The 19,872-nt window shown below is 39.8% G+C and overlaps 1 protein-coding gene across 1 annotated transcript in view; it reads right to left on the bottom strand.

The window, feature by feature from the left end:
• Window positions 1-19,872, bottom strand: part of LOC122808354 (deoxyribonuclease gamma-like) — a 248,208-nt gene that overhangs the window by 28,052 nt on the left and 200,284 nt on the right. The window lies entirely within an intron of this gene.

Consider the following 19,872-nt stretch of genomic DNA (forward strand, 5'->3'; position numbering starts at 1 on the left):
GAGGGGGGTTTTAGGCCTACACAGCTTCTGATAAAGGCAAAACCCAGGACAAAGACAAAGACTCCTTCTAAATCTAAGACACCAGCCCAGGCCTCTTCTGATCCGGGACCCAAATCACAGAAACAGTTACTTAAAATGGCAGAGGACTTGCTAACCATGATTAGGGGTTCACATCCCCCTCCAGACAAAAGGCCAAGGCAAGAGTTGGACTATGTTTCTTCTGATCAGGCATCTATTTCTTCAGTGTCTTCCTCTGAACAGGAATATTCTTTCCCTCCTTATGAGGATTCTGATGCTGAGGAATCTATTCCATCAGCTTCTCCCCCTGAGGATTTTTCTTTTGGGGAAACTTTACATGACATGAGGGAACATTTTCACTGGGAGGGACAGGAGTACTCGGAATCTAAGAGAAGGCTCAGGGATTTCCTTCTTCTTCCCCAACATAGACCCCTGGCTATTCCTCCTATTTTGGATATTGTGGATGATGCTTTTTCTGAGGCTAATTTAACTCCTGACTCATTTCCTCCAGCTCCTGCTAAGCCCGACAGATATTACAGGGTCCCTGACTCCCACCAGTTCCTTTACAAAAATCCTACTGCTGATCCAGAAACCATTTCTCAGGGTCCTAAGGGGGTTAAGGCTGCTTCTGCTAAAAATCCTATTCTGACAGATAAGGATTCCAGTGCTTTGGAGAGATGGGGCAAAAAAGTGTATACTTGTGCTACTTTATCGATTAGGGCTTTAAATTGCCAATTTCATATGCTAAAATATCAGCAATTTCTACTGTCTGTTATGAAACAAAAGTTAGACACCATTTCTGCATGTGCAGATAATAAGGAATTACACAATTTGATGCATGCTGCTGAACAAATGGGGAAGCATGGTTTACACTGGTTTTGATGCCTTGGAGGCTTCATGCAGGGCAGCTGCCACTGGCACAGTCATTAGAAGACATGCTTGGCTAAAGGAACCAAACTTATCTGATCAAGTGAAAGCAAAGTTACTGGATGCTCCTGTTCAGCATAATGTTTTGTTTGGGCCTAAGGCTGAAGAGGTGATAAAGAAAATGGAGGATAAGGCAAAATCCATGCAAACGGTTAAGGATTTCTTACAAGTTCAGCCCCCTAGATTTAGCAGAAATTGGCTAACAAAAAAATTGGTCTTTTCCCAGCTCAGACAGGTCCCAGAGGGGTAGATATAGGCGCACCAGAGGGAGGCCTCTTACAGACCTAGACAATGGAGTGCTTCCACCCCCAGGGGTGGAGAGGACAGATCTCAATCATTTAGAAAACAGGCTCAATGACTCCCCCTGCATGGCTCCAGGATCTTCTCTCCTGGATGCCCCTCTAGGAGGAAAACTTTTTCAACAAAATTGGACTTACATAACCCAAGACAAGTGGGTTCTGGATGTAGTTTCAAGAGGTTACAAATTCCACTTTCATACCTTGCCAAGACCAAATGGATGGCCAGACCTACCAAAACACCAATGGTCCGAGGCATTAAACCAGGTGGGATCCCTCATGGCTATGAGGGCCGTAGAACTGGTTCCACAATCAGAGACGGGGCAGGGCTTTTACTCAAGGCTCTTTCTAGTTCCCAGAAAGCAAAACTCATGGAGACCCATCCTGGATCTGTCAGTCTTAAATACTTTCCTGGAGATACCAAAGTTCAAAATGCTTACTTTGCAGCAGCTCCTGCCAATGTTGAGCAAAAATGCATGGATGGTGACATTGGATTTAAAGGAGGCTTACCTTCACATCCCTATCAGACAGGAGTGCAGAAAATACCTCCGGTTCAAGGCCGGCTCGAAACATTACCAATTCTCTGCGCTGCCCTTTTGCTTGTCTACTGCACCTAGGGTCTTCACCAAGTGCCTGGCACCAGTAGTAGCTTATTGCAGACTCAAGGGTATTCAAATTTATCCTTATCTGGATGACTGCCTTACTCAAGCAGACAGCAAGGATGTTTTACTCCAGCACCTGGTATTTGTTCAAAATCTTCTCAAGTACCTGGGATTCACTGTAAACATAAAAAAGTCAAATTTAACCCCCACACAACAGACAACTTTTCTGGGTGCTCTTTTAAACACAACAACCCAGATGACATTCCTGACATCTGAAAAACAACTACAGCTGGCTTCCACTTTCAAAACCTTGGCTTCTATAACTCAGCTAACTGCAAGGAAATTCCTGCAGGCTTTGGGTTACATGGCCTCCTGCATCCTTCTCATACCAAATGCAAGACTTCATATGAGAAAAATACAATGGTACCTAAAAAGTGTATGGTCCCAGCATTGCCACAGTCTAGACACACAGATTGCTGTCTTGCCTTGCCTACAAAAGGAATTCCATTGGTGGTCCACGGCATGTCTTCACAACAAAGGCAAAGCCTTCAGTCTACCTCCAGCCAGCCAAGTGTTAACCACGGACGCCTCGGATTACGCATGGGGAGCCCATTTGCAGGGAAAGGGTCTGCAAGGTTTTTGGACAGAGGATCAGAAGCACCTACATATCAATTTAAAAGAGATTTTAGCTGTTCAGAATGCCCTCTTGGCTTTCAGGGATCTTCTACAACCAGGACAACTACTGATACGAACAGACAACACCACAGTTATGTGGTACATAAACAAGCAGGGGGGCTCACATTCCTACCCCCTTTGCAGACTAGCCATGACTCTATGGAACACAGCACTAGCTTGCAAAGTGGATCTACAAGCTCAGTTCCTGTCAGGGAAACAAAATACTTTGGCAAACAGCCTGAGCAGGAACCTGTCAGACCCACACGAGTGGGTGCTAGACACCCACATATTCAAGACGATTACAGAAGCCTGGGGCTGCCTGGACATAGATCTATTTGCACCCCCCCCCCCTCAACCACCAGTTACAGATTTTTTGCACAAGGACTTTTCACAGGCTAGCATGGAAAGTGGATGCACTATCATTCAGTTGGAAAAACCTCAAGGGGTATGCCTTTCCACCACTACCTCTTCTACCATGGGTGTTATTAAAGATTAAACAGGACAAGCCCAAGATGATGATTCTACTGGCCCCAAATTGGCCTTGTCAATTCTGATACTCAACACTGAAGAACCTATCTCAGGAACCACCTTGGATTTTGCCTCAGATTCCCAATCTATTGTCCCAACACCAGGGCCAGGTTATGCACTCTCATGTCAAAACTCTCAGTCTGGCAGCCTGGCGAATTCAGGATCTATGATTAATCCTCCCCTTCCCAAAAAGGTCATGGATGTTATCTTAGAAGCCAGATGGCCTAGCACTAGAAAATCTTATGCAGGCAAATGGAAGAGATTTTGCACCTGGATGCATGCTCAGGATTTGGATCCTCTCATTCCTAATATCCCTCTGATTTTGCTTTACCTAACAGACATGCTACATAAGGGTTTATCCTTCTCCTCCATAGAAATTCATGCCTCGGCTATCTCTGCACATTACAATACAGACCCTCCACTCTTTTCAAATCCACTTCTGAAACAATATCTTTGAGGAGCAAAGAATTTAAGGCCCCCTAGGACGCCACCCATACCTGCCTGGGACCTCAACTATGTTCTGGAAAAACTCACTCTGCCTCCTTTTGAGCCTGCTGCCACAACTGATATTAAGTATTTATCAAGGAAGACAGCTATCTTACTGGCTTTGACTTCAGCCAGGAGAGTCTCAGAGTTACAAGCACTCATGGCTGTGGAACCTTACCTTATTTTTCACCAAGATAGGGTGTCTTTAAGGACTAATCCTACTTTCATGCCTAAAGTGGTTTCCAAAGTGGCTTTAAATCAAACTATTCACCTGCCAACTTTTTTCACTAATCCACAAAATAAGGGGGAAAGGATCTTGCATTCCTTGGATGTACACAGACACCTTCGTTTTTACCTGGACAGAACCAAGGATATCAGGAAAATAGAGCAACTGTTTGTTTCTTATGCGACAAACTCCCAAGGCAAAGCCATTTCAAAACAGACAATTTCTAAATGGATTGCTCATGGAATCAGATTTTGTTACTCTCATCATGGAAAGCAAATCCCAGGAAAAATGAGGACTCACTCTACCAGAGCTGCTGCTACTTCAGCTGCCTTTCTCAGGGGAGTACCTACCAAAGATATTTTGGAAGCTGCAACTTGGAGTTCAGTGCATACTTTCTCTAAGTACTATAATCTCCCTCTTTACTCTAAGTCTAGGGCAGGCTTTGCTTCTGCAGTCTTGCAGGGCCTTCTAGCCGCTCCTTCTTCTCTATAACCACCAGCCCTTATCTCAGCTTTGGGATTCAACCCTACAGTGATGACTGCAACAGTGAAACACGATGAACATAGTATAGTTGTGTACACTTACCATAAATGTAGATGTTTGAGTGTCTTCACTGTTGCAGTCTGGGTTACCCTCCCTCCTGTCCCCTCTTATACTTTCACTAGTGTGCTTACCTACTTCACCTTTCTTCTGAGGTGTATTTGCTACAGGCTATGGGGTTTGTGGTATGTTATTTTTTGGTTTTTACTATTGGCCTTCAGTTTTAGGCACCTGACATCTGGGGCAAGAAAAACTAGAGAACATGGCGTCGGCTGGCAGCTTTGTACTCCTGGCGCTCTGATGTCAGGGAGCATGACTGAACAGCTGACGCCGGACCCAGACTTTGGGATTCTGGCCGACCGAGGACTGCCTGCCAGCAGGAAGAACCCTACAGTGATGACTGCAACAGTGAAGACACTCGAACATCTACATTTATGGTAAGTGTACACAACTGTACTACGTCATTCATTCTAAATGTATGCCAGAATTGCCCTTCTGAGTTTATTCCAAAATTCTTTGCCTGGATCATATGAGCATCAGATGTTGATAGAAAAGGGAAGGAACAAACTACATAGGAAAAATGGGAATTGTGGGAACAATATATGCAGAGCAGGAACAAGGTTTAAGAGGTAGTATTTAAATGAACTATGTTACGCATGACTGACAATGACTGGATGGTTTATAAGTGATATACAATGTTTACAACTACAGTTGTTTCAATGGTGTCTGTGATGTAAACTATTTGCAACTAAAGCCATAACATTTTGTATGTTTTTCATTTATATAAATGTAAGATTGCCTTTGTCATATATATAAATTTAATAAAGATGTTTGGGGGAAAAAGCTTTTGATATATATATTATTTGTGGGACTATAAACAACTTGGTGGCCTGACTTATCTGATAAAAATCTTTTGGTATAAGTGGCCATTTCTAATCATTCCCTATATTTTCTACTGTACCTGGTTCCAAGATTTCTTTTTGCTGACTTTGCCAACCAAATTTTTAAATAGTTGACCATATGATTACCCCAAAGGTAAAGGTATTCTTGAATCGAGGCCACTGAGGGAATATGGTTTACCTCTATCACTTTACTTTTTCCTTTATTTATTCGATAACTAGAGATCTATTCAAAGTCCTTAATAGTTTTTAAATCTTGCTAATGCAACTTTCAGGATTTGAAAGAAATACTATAATGTTGTCAGCAAATAAAACTTTATTTTTATGTCCCTCTTTTATTGCCATATACTTATGTCTTATTCTCTTACCTTCTATGCTTGAAACTCTAAATGTAAAGCAAATAATAAAGAGGATAATCTGCAGAAATTTCTTCAGTTAATCTGGCATTTATGTTTATGACTGCTGTCAAACATTGATATAATGCCTGTATGAGAGTAATAAATTCCATATTAAACACCAGCTTCTTCAGTATTTCCCCAAATAATCTCATTGTACCCAATGAAATGCATTTTCAGCATTTAGCACCAACAACACCATCTGGTTCTGCATTCTGACCACCTCACTCTGTATAATATGGGCCTTTATTATATTGTCGAAGATTTGTCTACCTTTAACATAGCCACACTGTTCTTTATTAATTAATCTGGGAAGCATCTTTAATAGTGTGTTGGTCAATATACATACAAAGACTTTGTAATCATACTGAAGAATAAAACTGGGGTACTATGAACCTGGTGCACATGGATCTTTGCTTTTCTTTAAAATTAAGGTTATGAGTGCCTTATGCTATGACTCTGGGATTTTCTCAGTTTGCATTATTTCTGCAAAAAAGCTTACCATTCCATTATAATTTCATGTCTTAACATTTTCAATAATTTGGTTAGGATCCCATATCCCTCTGAAGTATTTTCTACTGTCAGCATCTGAATCTGTTCCTCAATTTCCACAAGTGTTGCAGACTCCATTAGTGTATTGTTTTCTTCAGGTGTGAATTTTAAGAGTTCTTTTCCTCTCAAAAATGACTCAGTTTAAAATAGCCATTCTTAACATTTATATCCTTTTTATGCAAATTACTAAAATTATTTAATTTTTTCCTGAATATCATTGGTATTTCTACGCATTGTATCTATTCTCAGGTTTCAGAGTTTCTCTAGCTTTGATTTCATTTGCTTCATCCTACCAGCTTGCATCCACTGAAATCAGTGAGAATTGTCAAAGAGCAAACTCTTTAAGCTATATGAGTTCTACTGAAAATTTCATCTAGCATCTCCTTGTAATATTTCTCTAGCTCTACCAGTTCCTATTTGTCATCTCTTTCTAAGTCCTGCCCACATTCCTGAAGTTCTTTCAGGCTTAATAATGTGGATCTTTCCAATTCTCTTTCCTCTGTCCATCTAAAGATGTCTATTTCCCTTATTTTCTTTTGAAGATCCAGCTTAATTATTTCCCATTCCTGCACTTTGGTCTGGGATTAGCCTTGAACCTCCCTTTCAATATTTTCATAAAATTTCCTAATTCTTTCTTTTTTCTCCTTGTGGCATGACCTGGACATATTTAGGTTCCAATGTTCTGCTTTTATATACCATTTGTCTAGCGGTACCATTGTGCCAAATTGAAATGATTTGTATGTAATCAACTTTGAACTCTCCTGTGTCTCCAAATCCATAGACATTTATTAATTTCTGGAAGAAATACCCTCCTGACCCCCCCCAGTAAAGTCATGACAATCCACGATCAAATCCCAGGCTCCTCCAAGCAGCTTGCACTCCTTACATAAATTCAACCACCTGTAACATTATTTTCTTCTGTACTTCTACTGTTGATTTTCAAGGGAGATAAAAGTTACAAATTTTCAACCTCAATATTCCAAAGAAGTGTGTCTGGAGTATTTCTCCCTGGATCTCTGCTGAAAGTAGGCTCTGACCTAGTTGGACTTTCCCGGTCAACAAATGTTAAATAAATGTTAAATAAATAAATAAACAAATAGATAAAATATTACCAGACTAAAACAAATCTTGGTCATATTTCATCTACTCTATTGAAAATGGAGTCCTCCTCTTAATTAAGATCACCACCCACCATATTCTACCTTCAACTGCCTCAGCTCCATATCCTTTCCTCACAAACTCATGTTTCACCTTAAATAAGTGGGTTTCTTGTAATATTCCTATAGTTGTCCCTTTCCTGTTAAGCTTTGCTGCACCTTTAATTATTTCCTCCTTTCTTCTAGTCCATTTAAGTTTTATGTTATCAAATTCAATCCCTTATTCATATGGATCCAGTAAGTAGTTCCCTAAAAGGCTTACTGTTTTTGTCTTGTGTTTGTCCTGTTGCAATGCATTTGCTAAAAATTGCAAAGTCCTTCTTATTAGTAGGTCCTATTTCAAATAAATAATCATTTCCCAAATCAACTAAAAAATAATCAGGCAACTTTGAAAAACTATCTACAATTTCCAAGTGGTACTCCACAACCATACTAAACCAACCAGACATATCTTGAGCTACTGCTTAATTATGGCATGCGAAGGTTACCACCTACTCTTAAACCTCTTTCTGCTCACTGAAAACATATCAATCAGTTTTTACATCCAAACCACCTGTTCTTATTTTACTCTAGTTGCCTTCATAAGAAAGCCCTCCTTGAATGGTTTTCTTGTTGCCCTACAATATCTAATTCCTTTTAAATTAAATCACTTTTACTCAATAATAAGCATAGCTGTAGCTATATCATTTATCCTCCTCACACAAAAAAAATTTAAATGGAATTCAAAAAAAGAATGATAACTCTTTCTAAACAAAAGTCGGGGGGGGGAGAAAAGTTTGATATCGGTGTTTAAGGAGCAATTTCAAATGGATCACATAATATTCAGCAACATATTGTATCAAACAGTGTACTTTCAATCTTCTGGTCCTTATATCTTTTCATAAAATGTTAACCATAAGTCAGAATAACAAGAGTGTATTTCCCATGTCTCATCACACGACAGAGGTCCGTGATAATTCAAAAGTGTCTGTCTAGAAAAAAGACATTGGTAGCCAATAAACATGAATAAAAAGTCAATATAATAGTGTAAGGCTGCCAGCCCAGCTAGCTAAAATTTTGTAAATAATTCTGTCATTTGTGAATATTAATATGATCCATAGGCTTGTTTTACAAATGTAAGAGAATTATATGTTATGTGTGTATTAAACTGCTGGTGCAGAAGTGTGTGTTAAACTGTATGTTATGTGCTGAGCTTCAAGAATGTAACCACAATGTACCCTGCTGGAAAAGCAGAAATGTATATAAACTGTATGCCTGTGCAAATGTATGTTTTCATGGTAGAAGTTGGAACATACAGAGTTAACTTGCAAAACTTTAAGAGGACTAGTTGAAATTGTTTACAACTGTGCTATAAAGTTAGTTAATGCAAAGAGACAGGATGTCTAGAGCTAGGAGTTTTTTCTGTTGTCTAGAAACAGAAATAATTACAGGTTTCAAAGGTAAAAGTGTTTAACTGTTTTACGACTTCCAGTTCCAGGCAAACCTCTGAGAGATAAGTGTTTTTGACACAGAGGTGCTAAATTTTAAGTTTCTGCTAGCCTAGGAACTGAAGGCAGAGGTGAAAAGGAATGATATAATCTGAGATAACCCAACAGAAATGCTTGATAGTAATTTAAGAACTATCTCAGTGTGAGTCCGTGCATTTTGTATTTGTCTTTGGATCTGACAACATCCTCTCATCAGCACTTGTCTTGCTCTGTAAGTAAGTCATTTAGGGCATAGTATCTCTTAGATATAGATAGGAATGCAGTAAAGATTAGTTTAGATGTTTTCTATATTTATTTGAGACTGGCTTGCAATGTTGTTTTAAAGTATTTCCTGTAATTCTGAACTCTCTTGTCACTGTGTTGAGTTATTGAGTATTGTCTTGTGATTTTATTATTTATTATTAAATATATTTAAACCTTTTAATTGTGGCTGGTTTGTTTAGAGATATTTAAGCTCTTATTGTACTTGCATATGTATTTGGTGACACTGTACAGACCACTCCTAAATAGCCTTAAACGTTTTGGTCACACCATTTGGATAATAGTAACATTACACAGTAGAATTGGTCACCCTTTGAGGAGGGACTTATCGTAGCTGATAAAGAGTGGTTGGTGGCAGCTAGTACTACCTTATAGTCTGGAAAAGGGGGGCATAGCTAGTGAACAAGTGCCAGCCTTCCCCAGGAGTATTTGTGTGTTTGTATATAAATCAAATCTCAAAGTGAGTGTGTGTGTGTGTGTGTGTGTGTGTGTGTGTGTGTGTGTGTGTGTGTGTGTGTGTGTGTGTGTGTGTGTGTGTCAGCTACTTGGGCAGGGACGCGAAGCACTGATTGGACAGAGAGGGTGTTGGAGGTTTTGGCTTGACCACTCAGCTGAGATCTTAACCCTATAGCTATGCCAGTGGGGAGTCTTATTGGGAATCTGGAGTGAGGGGGACAAACCATCCCCAGACTGTGATCTCTGTGTGCTCTTAAGGGTAATTGTACTTTACTGTGTATATACTTGTCATCCTCCCGATGTGCACATCCCTCACTGGTGCTAGTGGTGAGGATTGAGGCTCCTTGACTACTGGGCCAGTGCAGGGGCATCACAAATATTATCACGTGTTCCACTACATAGAAAGATTCCTAGTTACGAAGGCCCCATATCCCTGTTCAAATCAGTATTAACATTTACTATAAGTAAATGAACTATTGAATTGCCATCTGTGATGAGGTAGAATAAAGTCATGACTGGTTTCTGGGAACCAAATAAGTATATTGGGGTTGGGAGGGTGGCCTAATGGCTAAGGTATTTGCCTTACAAATACAAGGTGCAGGGTTTGAGTCTCACAAAGGATACTTGGCTAGGCTTAAAATGGCTCTCAAGGGCAGTTAGCCTAGTACTAATCTATGAACCTATGAACCTATATAGTCTACCTCTTTAATTAGAAAAGAGAGTTATTAATTGTACCAGTCTCTTAATCACTGCTTCTCATCTTCTTCAGATGAAGCCTTTTCATATTGCTCTTCAAACTCCTGGAACTTTCTCTTAAGCATTTCCTCTGTTATCCTCTTTGTATACTTCTCAATTGCTTTTTCCCTTTAATTCTTCTGCCATCTAAAGAGATGGACGGGTTTAACAGGCCATTTTCTTTTAGTCCTCTCATTTTCTGTTTTGGAAACAACATACCTTGTCACAACTTCTCTGTCACTACAATTTCCTCTGATTTCCATAAATCTTTCAGTTTCTTCCAATGCAGAGTCTGAGTTCATAAATGTTTTAATTCCCATAGGAAATTTTATTTTAGGAGCACTGGATAAAATAAATGAAATCTCAGCTGGTATTACTTTAAGGTCTTGAACAATGGCACAAATGTGTTCCTTCCTTGCCAAGTTGTCAGGAAGTAGTCACTATCAGGAAATTATCTCATGTCACCTAGCTGAGGTTATTTCCCTTTTTTCCATAATTCTGAGAGTGTTTGCTCTTTGAGGTTGGAATTCTGGACTTTAAGGTCAGTTTGTGGAGCCTAGGAGTTTTATCCCTTGATGAATAAACTCTGCACCTGATTTTGCAGCATTACTTCTCTGTGGAAATCAGTCCACTCACTTATCTGGACTATCATATAAGTTTTACAGTCTTTGGCTTCTAAACCCTCCAGTATCCCTGTAAGGTGGAGGTTTTCTCTTCTCTCCCAGTCCTCCATCTCAGTGACTTTCTCCTTCATTTCTTCTTTGGAAATTTTCAATTCTGCCAGTCTGTTTACATGATCTCCCTCCATCCTTTTCATAGTAAGAATATTATTTGAATATGAGGGCAGTACCATCTCCATTTCAAGTCTTTTGTATATTTTATTAATGTATTCTCTTAGAGACTCATTTGTTTTCACTTCATCCAGCAGCCTGTTCAGTTTGGCATGCAAATCTATTGCAAATCCTTCACAGACAGCAGTTTGTCTTGTGTTTTTTTACATTCCTTGCTGGTTTGTTTTAAATTTCTGACCAATTGGTAGTTGAACCAGCAATGTATTTGTACTTTTCTTGGGAACTAGATCGACAGGTTACTAAAGTATGTAGTGAAAGCTAAAACTTTAAGTAGCCAGATGAATTGCTTTTTGGGTTCAAGTCACATTCCTGGAGCAGGAGCAGCACAACACCAGACCATTTGGCTTGCTGCCAAGCCAGAAGTCCAAGTTATATATAATCTTTGTCTCATTTTAGAGCGATTGTTGAGGACTGGGATTAGTTCACTGTCCCCCTAACACTGATACTTAGTTTGATTGGTGGTAAGGAATAATTATATACATATTTGTTTATTTATTTATGTTTATTTATTGCTGGGAAACTCTGAGTATAAAAATCATTCTTCAGCTGAAGCCTAGGGAGCAAAGTTCCACAAGATACAGACAGAAAGTAACATGTATACAAGTACACATGAGCACACACACACACACACACACACACACACACACACACACACACACACACACACACACACACACACACACACACACACACACACACACACACACACACAAATGCAGTGGGGTAAATCATTGGAGCTGACTGAGCATGCAGTTGTGAGAAAACAAAAACATTGACAAGATACATATAAATAGACAACATACAAACAGTATAATTATGATACAGGCAATACAATAATATGAAAGAATGAGTGCTGAGACAACAACGTTTACACCCATAATATTTCACAATAGTAGGACAGTGGTAAAGTGAAATTTCATAGCAATGAAAAATTGAGGAGAGCACGGTACAGTGTAAGTTCATAGGTTCATAGGTTGGTACTAGGCTATCAGCCCTAGGGCCTATACAAGCCTAGCCATAACAATTCCCTGGCTATTTCTTCCCACATTATTGACTTTCCTGGACCCCTGTCTAGCAGGGCGACTGACGTGATCCCTGGGGTGAATTTCCTTTCTCCTATCCAATCGTCAAGGTTCCTCTTGAAGAGTTCCAAAGAGGCACTCTGCTTGACATATATGGGCAATCTATTCCAGAGTCTGGGGAGTCTCTGGGTCAGGAACCTATCCCTCCAGCATGTTTTGTTTATTGTGATGACAAGGTTTAGATCCCTGGAGCATGTAGCTCTGAGGGATTGGGATTTCTTTAAGTGTAGCATGTCCAACAGCTCTGGGTTTGACATGGCCTTGTATGTTAAGCAGAGATCGCCTCTGAGTAGACGATATGCGACAGAGTATAGCTGGAGTTTTTTAAGGCAGTCAGCGTAGGGCATCTGCTTTAGGCCTGTGATTTTTTTAGTGAGGTATTTCTGAGGCCTTTCCAGTTGTTGCAGATGTCTTGAGAGGTACATACCAAATGGGCGTTGTATTCTATAATGGGTCAAATGAGGGATGAGTACAGTGGGACAATGACCTCCTTTTTTCTGGATGAAAAGCCCTTCGTGATGAGGTGTGCCACATAGAAGGATTTCCTGACTGTTGTGGTGATGTGGTTATCGAAGGTGAGACCACTATCCACCTGTGTCCCTAAGTCTCTTATCACACTTTCTGTGTTTAGTGTACTGCCACCTATATGGTAATTCATGGATACATGTTTTTTCCCAAAGGGATAACAATACATTTCTTGGCATTGAGCTTGAGCCCATGGCTCTGGCACCAAGCATCTGTTTCTGTAAGGCCCTTTTGTAGAGTATCCACATCATTTGTGGATTCAATAATGGCTCCCAGTTTGCAGTCATCTGCAAACTTTGTTAGCCAGAGTCCCTTAGTGTTGACCTGTACTTCAGAGAAGTAGATGCCAAACAAGAGCGCCCCAGGACTGAACCCTGAGGTACTCCACTTGTCACTTGTCTGGAGCTGGATTTGGAGTCGGCTACTTTTACAGTGTGGGTTCTATCAGTAAGCCATTTAGCAACCCATTGGGTGACATAGGGATTAATGCCCAACTTAGTAAGTTTATCTATGATTCCAGAGTGGGGGATGGTGTCAAAGGCCTTGGCAAGGTCTAGATAGGCTGTGTGGACCACCTTACCCTTGTCCATGGCTCTGGAGACTGATTCAAAGAAGTCAATCAGGTTCAGGAGACAAGATCGGCCCTTCACAAACCCAAACTGGGTGGGGTCCAGTGTTTGAAGGTTGCCAATGTCTTTGTTTATAAGTTCCATGATAATACGCTCCATGGCCTTGCAGATAAGGCTTGTCAGACTGATGGGATGGTAGTTTCCGGGATCCAAGGTGGATCCCCCCTTGTGGATTGGGGGGATTGCATATTTATATTGTGCGTGAGTAATGGGAATGATGATATAGAAGGCTGAAGGTTTGACAATATAGTCAAGTTAGAGTATGAGCAGCCATTTATATATCGTCATTCCCTGAGGTAGACTTGCCCAATATAAAAATTAGTTATAATGTATATAATCATGATTATGTATATCGCCATATGTTTATATTATATGGACATGTATATGGTGGATCAATTTATATACACACGTATACTTATTTTAGTTATTTATGTGGATGTATATATGTTTACTGTGTATATGTGAATTTAATTATATTCGTCATAATTTTATATATTAATATTTTATATTATAGAATAAATATTTTAATTTTATTTTAATTGGATAAATGTATAAGAGCTACAGAGTGAAAATGGGAATCTAGAGGGATCTTGGAAGTCAGTGATTGACTATAGTACAGACTTTCCAGCATAATTTTAATAGCTGTAATAGTTTATTTTTGTTATGTATATGCATAAAGGTTTTGCACAATGCACCTTGATAAAGTCGTTATGTTAAACAGAATGAAACTACTAACATCGGATATGCATGGCATAGAATGTGCATGAATATGGCTTATGAGTTTGTTGTTTATTTATTCATTTATTCTTACGACTATTTTCACTTTTAGAGAAATGCATACTATAGATACTATGGAAAATTGTCATGCTGATACAAGATATGATTTTCCGTGTTCGGATGCATAATCAGTGTTAAAAGAATGCTTTGATCTGTGAACATTATGAGCGGGTTTAATATCTACCTGTCAGGGCACAAAATGTAAACAAACTGAAAGGGATATTTTCCGCGAATGGTTTTAATATGATTTTTACTAACCTGGATTTTAATTAGATTATCTTACCATTGTTTTAGGTGTTAGTAACACTGTCTTTAAGTGAAGAACTGTTTATAATATGAATATGTGATTTGATGTGAAATATGAACAACAACAAAACAACATAAGAATTGAATGCATTTCTATGATGAAGTTTTGTGACTACTAGTTAGTTTTTGCCAATTAATCAAATGTTGGGTGTAACTGAGTAATTGGTTAATTGTTAGGAATGTTGTGAAGTTTGACTGATATAAAATGAACAAGGCTGGATAGTTAATTTATATCTGAAGAAGCGTGCCAGAAGCACGCGAAAGCGCTCATTTACCTGTACACTTTTCGCTTTGGAATTAAAATGATTTGTTGAACAAGAAGTGTTCTCGTGGTGTATCCTACTGGTTACGTTTTGTGATGTGGATTGGGATAACTGTAGCTCTGTGCCACTCAGTGGGCACGAAACCTGAGGTGAGGCTATGATTAAACATGACACTTAGGTGAGGTGCCAGTTCATATTGTAGTTCATGTAGTACACAGCCCGGGATGTCATCTGGTCCCATGGATGCTGTATTCTTGGCTTTAGAGAGTGCGTTTTGTACCTGTGTGGCCGTTATTACTGGAATTTGGCAATCTTCCGGTATTGAGATGGGCCATTTAGGGGGTGAGAGGGGGGTGAAGATGGCACTGAAACGATCTGCCAGGATATTGGCAATATCCTTCAGATCAGTATATTTAATGCCATTCTGTTTTAGCTCAGAGCAGATCTGAGCATTGCCATTTAGATTCTTGACATAGTTATAGAATGCTTTGTGGTTGTCTTTGGAATCTTTGGCAATTTTATTTTCGTAACTAGCTTTGGAGGATTTTATGAGGCATCTCAGTTTCTTACTGAGGCTAGTAAGGGATTTTTTTGCATCCTGGGATTTTCCTCTTTTCTGCAAAAGTTTCTTCCTTTTGTTGTAAAGTTTGTTTATGGCAGGGGACCACCAGATTGGCTTCCTTTTTTGGATGAGAGCATTTTGGTTCTATTTGGGATGGCACGATTCATGCATGAGTGGATGTGCTCGTACAGTGCCTTAGTGTAGGATTCAGCAGTTGAACTTTCAGTTCCCGTCTGCATGGGTGTCATGACGTTTGTCACTTCTGACTTGAGTAGCATGAAGTTGGCTTTGGAGAAGATTTTTATGGTGGTTTCTTTACTGGGGGGGTGGGATGTGGATGTTAAGGGTGATTAGCTTATGGTCAGACCTGACTAACGAGGGGGTGATCATAGGTATGGAGCATTGATTTCCCATGTTGGTAATGACCAGGTCTATGATATTGGAGCCCCTGGTGGGACTATGGATTAGTTGATCCAGGGCGTTGGAATTTATGAATTCCAAGAACCATTGCACAAAGGTGTTGGGACATGAGTAGTTTTCCCAGTTAATGACAGGGTAGTTAAAATCACCCAGTATTAGGGTGTTTGGTTCTATCTTAATATTTTCCAGTATGTTTAGAAAGGTGTAGTGAGAATCTTGGGGTATGGTGGGGGATCTGTAGCAAGCTACAATATGGATTGCAGTCTTACCTAGTGTTAGTTGCACTTGGAGAATTTCAGACACATTGTGTTGGCCAACTAGCCTGGTGGTGTGAATATCCTTGTTGAATATTGACACTCCTCCACCTTTAGTGTTTTGGTCCTGTTTTGGTGGCCAAAAAGTGTGGTACGAGTTGTAGCCTGGTATTGCAGGGGTGCTCTCTGGAGCCTTGAACCAGGTCTCAGTTACTGCACAGATATCAATGTTCTCCATTTTTAGGAGTGCCTCGAGAGAGTGCATTTTGAGGTTTAGACTTCTAGCATTGAGTAGCATTACCTTCAGATTTTGCATGCTTGTACCTGTTACTGTGGTGGTTTTGTCCTTTGAAGTTTGCCTAAAAAAGGCACTATAGGGGTGGCAAGAGCCTTAGCCAGTAACCTGAATCCCAGGGGCGACAGGTGCAGACCATCTCTGGCAAAGCATCGTGGTCTGTCAATCATGTCATCCCAGGCAGACAGATACTGACCAAGTAGATGTAAGATAAAACTAAAGGTTACTGGCCAAGTACTCATTTTGGAGCAGGGTGGGATGGAGTAGATAAGGATAGTTTTGGGGGATTAGCTAGGTGTGGACATCATGTAAATTGTACTATATTCTTCTGTTTTAGTAAGTATCATCAAAATGGGTTACTATCATATGATCGAAATCTTACAACTTCGAATCATTAAAGAACAAACGTTAATGATCGAAGTTGTAAAACCTCGAAGCATATAATGGAGCTCGCCATAGACCACAGAAAAGGATGATTTCCCTTTACTGCACTGTAGTGCGATCTCGGAGTTGGTACATTTAAGTAGTGAGGGGTGCAGGGGGGCTTGCCCCCTGCATAGAGTGTTTTTTTTTTACTGTTTTTACTTTTTTTTATGTGTGTCCGAAGTTCAGAGACTTCAGTCATTAAAGTTTGTCCTTTAATGATTCGAAGTTTTGGAACTTTGATCATATGATTTAGACCCCATCAAGACATACTAACAATATTAATTTGCAAAGTTTTACTGAAGTTCGTGAAAGTGATTTTCATACATTTCAGCAAACACCTGCACATTATTAACACAACTATTTTGGTGATTCTTTTTTAGCTTTTTACTGGATCCAGAAAATTATTCAGAATTCTAAAAAAGGAATCTTAATACCACTTTTATAATTCTAAAGTACATATTGCCTGTATTCTGAACATGTAAGTAACATCAGTAAGAAGTAGGCAGCTAAACTAGTATCTTCAGGTCATGAAAGGAATAGAAATATGTACAATGACATGTGCACCTTAAATAAAAAATGCAGTCCCCACCGCTCCTCGTAAAATATCTGCCAGTGAAAAAATGCTTTCATCCTGAAGGAATTACTCCTTAATTAGGAGGCAAGTTCCCCATAACCTCATTGCATAGCATGTGTTGGGTTGGATTGCAAGTAGGGCAAAAAAAAATCCAAAATGCCTGAAGATAATGGCTCTTTCACCTTATAATAAAGAAACATCATTATAGGTTCATAGGTTCATAGGTAGGTACTAGGCTATCGGCCCAAGGGCCTATGTAAGCCTAGCCAGCAAGGTACCATAGCTTATGCCACCCAAGAAAGTTATTTTCCTGTGCCACTGTCCAGCAGAGACACAGAAGTGATCCCCGGGGTGTATTTCCTATTTCCCATCCACTCATCAAGATTTTTCTTGAAGAGTGCTAATGAAGAACTTTGCTTGACATAGATGGGTAGTTTGTTCCAGAGTATAGGAAGTCTCTGGGACAGGAATCTATCCCTCCAGCATGTCCTGTTTAATGTGTTGACAAGGTTTAGGTCCCTAGATCGTGTAGCTTGGAGGGATTGGGATTTCTTTAGGTGTAGCATGTCTAACAGCTCTGGGTTTCACATAGCTTTATATGTTAGGCAGAGATCATCTTGGAGTAGGCGATATGCTATGGAGTAAAGCTGGAGTTTTTTGAGGTGGTCAGTGTAGGGCATTTGTTTGAGGCCAGTAATCCTCTTTGTGAGGTACTTCTGTGGCCTTTCCAGCTGCTGCAGATGTCTTGTGAGGTACATTCCAAAAGAGGCATTGTACTCTATAATGGGTCTAATGAGTGATGAGTAGAGGGGAACAATGACCTCTTTTTTCCTGGATGAGAACCCTTTTATGATGAGGTGTGCCATGTAGAAGGACTTCCTGACTACTGTGGCAATGTGACTATCAAAGGAGAGACTACTGTCCACCTGGGTCCCAAGGTCTCTTATCATGCATTTGGTGTTAAGTAGATTGCTGCCTATGTGGTAGTTCATGGGTACAGAGTTTTTACACTGCAATTTTTGGCATTGAGCTTGAGGCCATGGCTCTGACACCAGGCATCTGATTCAGTGAGACCCTTAAGTACGCTGTCCACATAATTTGGGGACTTGACTATGGCTCCTAGTTTGCAGTCATCTGCGAACTTCATCAGCCAGAGGCCTTCTGTGTTAGCCTGCACTTCAGAGAAGTAGATACCAAACAGGAGTGGTCCAAGGATGGAATCCTGTGGTACTCCACTTGTCACTGCCTTGAGATCAGATTTGGAGTCTGCAACTTTTACAGTGTGGGTTCTGTCAGTGAGCCAACCCATCTTGTGATGTTGGGATTTATACCTAGTTTAGTGAGTTTAGCTATAATTCCAGAATGGGAGATGGTGTTGAAAGCCTTGGCGAGGTCATGATAGGCTGTGTGAACTACCTTACCCTCATCCATGGCTTTGGTGACTGCCTCAAAGAAGTCGATCAGGTTCAGAAGGCATGATCTGCCTTTCACAAACCCGAACTGGGTGGGATCCAGAGTTTGGAGGTTACCAATGTCTTTGTTTATGAGTTCCATGATGATGCGTTCCATGGCCTTGCAGACTAGGCTCGTCAGCCTAATAGGTTGATAGTTCCCGGGATCAGTGGTGGCTCCCCCTTTGTGGAGTGGGATAACTGTTGCTTTGCACCATTCAGTGGGCACAAAGCCTGATGCGAGGTTTTATTGAACATGGTGCTTAAGTGGGGAGCCAGTTTGTTCTGAAGTTCATGTAAAATGCATTTGTTATCCTGATGTTGGTACTTTTTAGACAGGAAAGTAGAGATATATGATGAAAATTCATTTTTTTCTTTTTTTCCAGGAATTGTAAATATTGTAAATAACAATCATCCCTCTGTTTTGAAACATCTTTGTGCAGCTTTGTGTGCCTTGCATACTAATCACAGTTATCTGATCACTGACTAACTGTAACCTAGCATATCATTATATGGATATAGTTAATGTATGACTCATTTGTTATTGTCCTAAGTCCTGGGCTAAACTTCAAAATGATCTATATATGAAAAAAATTCTCTCTCTCTCTCTCTCTCTCTATATATATATATATATATATATATATATGGGTCTACTTTTCTTTATCAAAATGACATAAGCTTGAAAAAGAAAAGTGCGACTGCACTTCCGCAAAAGTGCACTTTCGCGAAAGCTGATTCACTGAATCGGCAAAATAAAAAAAATAAAGATTTTAAACACAGTTTTGCAGGAGGGCAAGCCCCCCCATGTGGGGGCAATGCCCCTCACACCCCCACTACTTTAATATACTAACTCCGAGATTGCACTACAGTGGGGATAAGGAAGTATTTAAAATCATTATTTTTTTTATTTTGCCGATTCAATGAATTGGCTTTCGCGAAAGTACACTTTCACTGAAGTGCATTTTCGCGGAAGTGGGCTCGACCTTCTATGTGTCAACAAACTGTGTTTTCGACAAACAGAAGTAGACCCATATATATACATACATATATATATATATATATATATATATATATATATATATATATATATATATAGAGAGAGAGAGAGATAAGATCTTTAAAAAAAAACTTAGACCATAATCCACCCAAAGACCACATTCTTCCAGTATACTTTAACACCCCTTATTCAGAATTACTAACTCCACAAAGTCTGCACT

The sequence above is a fragment of the Protopterus annectens genome, chromosome 8.part0 (assembly GCF_019279795.1).
Source record: "Protopterus annectens isolate FY-2018-M chromosome 8.part0, PAN1.0, whole genome shotgun sequence".
In the NCBI taxonomy this organism is placed as follows: domain Eukaryota; kingdom Metazoa; phylum Chordata; order Ceratodontiformes; family Protopteridae; genus Protopterus; species Protopterus annectens.